Source organism: Cibotium barometz, chromosome 5, assembly GCF_041138505.1.
Source record: "Cibotium barometz isolate CiBa-2024 chromosome 5, ASM4113850v1, whole genome shotgun sequence".
Lineage (NCBI taxonomy): Eukaryota > Viridiplantae > Streptophyta > Polypodiopsida > Cyatheales > Cibotiaceae > Cibotium > Cibotium barometz.
The window spans coordinates 48,482,437-48,484,993 of record NC_141050.1 but is presented as its reverse complement, the minus strand read 5'-3'; the positions used below and the strand labels follow the sequence as shown (position 1 = coordinate 48,484,993).

Below are 2,557 nucleotides of genomic sequence, written 5' to 3'. Positions count from 1 at the left end.
TGTATGTATATATGTATGTATAACATAGTCCACACAAATGCATGCATGCTCTCTCTCTCTCTCTCTCTCTCTCTCTCTCTCTCTCTAACTATCTATTCTTAAACTCTTGCTTTCACATGCTATAGTAATGTAATGCTGACGATGATATTAATAGGCACACCAAAATTTGGTATGTTATGAGTCACTTGACTGTAGCACTTAACTTTATAAAACTTTATTTTACTCTATAAAACAACTATTTCTAGAAAATGTCAAGTTTTTGGTTTTTTAACTACAACATAATATAATAATTTTGATGAGAGTTGTAAATATTATTTTGATATAACTGATGTTTTATTATCTTACTTTATTATGTGCACATATATGTTATTGTGCAGATGTTTTTGATGATCATGATCATTTTAATATAACAAATGTGCACATATATGTTATTGTACAGATGTGTTTGATGATCATGATCATTTTAATAGAACAAATGTTTTATTATTTTACATGGCCATATTATATAACAAATGTTTCACTACCTTACGTGATATATGATTTTGTATAGATGTGTTTGACAAGCTAGCGGAACAATACAAAGGTGAAAGTGTGGGAGTGCTTGTGTCTGGCTCTCAAAGCATGCAAGAAGATGTTGCAAAGGAGTGTAGAAGGAACTCAAGCTTTTTCGCTACTACAGCTTCCAAGAATGTAGTGTTTCATTATCACTATGTTAGCTTTGAGCTTTAGATGTATATACAATGAAGAGCTCTCCTCCTCTCACATTTGTATTATGTACAACCAAGTCATATATTATCAAATATGTAACATGTGGGACCTTGATAGTAGGTGTAGCATATATGAGAATAAGGCTAAAAATGATGTGGTATTTTAAGATAGCCAGTTGTACTTTTCATATTACAATGTGTATGGAAAAATTTAGAATTGTGAAAAAATCTATATGGAGAGTCTTCATAATAAAGGTATTAGTAGAATACTTTTTCTTGTAGTTTTTCTTCTCGACTTCTAATATTTTGCACATTATTTGGTTATTTGTAAGTTGTATCCAAAATTACCACGCATATTAATTTGTCACATTCCCACTCACACAATACCCAATAAATAATAATACGAGGAGATTTGATGAAGTAGAAGAGAGAATAGAGTCTTTGATTATATCCGTCTTTCCTATAGTAGATAACAAGAGGAGGACTCTTATGTAGAGCTCGAACCTCCCCCAACCACCCCTGAGAAATTAGTCTTTCATGTACATGTATCTCAATCTCAATCTCAATGACAATCACAATCACAATCACAATCTCAATCTCAATCTCAATCTTAATCTCAATTTCAATCTCAATCTAAATCACAATCTCAAAGGTATCCCTAAAGGGAAAGAGAAAGATGCAGCACCATAGGGCCCCCTTTGTAGCAACACAAATTCAGGACAGTTTCAGTAAATTGCCCATAACTCGATCGTGCATTCTCCAAATTGAAAACTTCAAAACACAAAAGTTGATTGTTGCATCATTTATGATAAGGTAGCGTGGGTGATTTTTTTTGAAATCGTGTTAATCACAAGATACAACCAAAACTCTTTTATTAGCTCAACTTTTTCTACTTTTCTATTTTTTGAAGCACTTTTCCTTACTTTACTCAAGCTTACACATATCCACATAGCTATAACATAAATAATTATAATGACTTTAGATATCTTCTTTCTCTATCTATTGATTTTAAAAATTAGATGGATAAAATAGAGCCTCACATACTCCCCTATCTTAAGAAGCTTTGTCCCTATGGAAAATATATGGTTTGTTACATTCTCCCCTTCTTCAAATACATTTGTCCTCAAAGTTGGAAAAAAGAGTATTCTGAATGCAATGCATCTAAATCTACTAAAGTGGAATCTTCTAATATAGAAAAATTCTATTTAGCTGAAGTTAAACTATATCTCTATGTCTAGGTTTGCGAGACCATCAATCAAGAATGATCTTTGCTAAAAGTTACAAACCTCCTTCCTCAATCACACTTAAATTATCCTGCAAAATATAAAGAACATTAGCAACACCTTTCTTCAATAAAGACACATAAAGCATTGGATGGGCTTTATTATCTTGTGAAGATGAGCTTTGATTTTGCTGCCTTCTTTTCGTTTAATTGTTGTGTCTTCACAAATTTTTTTGCTTTCGAATAGCATCAAGAAAATCAATGCATCTCGTTCTTTTTACTTGATATCATAGCTCGTCCCACAGTCCTTCTATGAATTTGCTTTTCAAAGCATCGCTGGTCACCTCTGGTGCATACTTATGTAGCCACAAGAATTTTTCTTTGTAATCATCCACCGACATTGTGTGTGTCATCTTTAAACTATTTAAAATTATAAAACTCCATCTTCTTCTCCATGTTATAATGGGGATAATAGTACCTTTTTTTCTGCTTGAAGGCAAAATTATGCCCATCCAACAGGTCCTGATAGTACTCACGTCTGCATATAAGACTTCCACCATAACTTTGCGATGCTTCGGAGTTCGCAGAATTGTTATCTTGGCCTTTCCTTCTTTTGAGAGTTTGCGTA

At 32.7% G+C, this 2,557-nt stretch overlaps 1 long non-coding RNA gene across 1 annotated transcript in view; it reads left to right on the top strand.

Annotated features, from left to right (window-relative positions):
* LOC147638576 (uncharacterized) overlaps positions 1 to 934 on the top strand; it is a 22,536-nt gene extending 21,602 nt beyond the window's left edge. Inside the window, exon 3 of the long non-coding RNA XR_015265919.1 lies at positions 551 to 934. This is a non-coding gene — a long non-coding RNA (uncharacterized LOC147638576). The remainder of the gene's footprint in view (positions 1 to 550) is intronic.
* Positions 935 to 2,557: the final 1,623 nt, after the last annotated feature.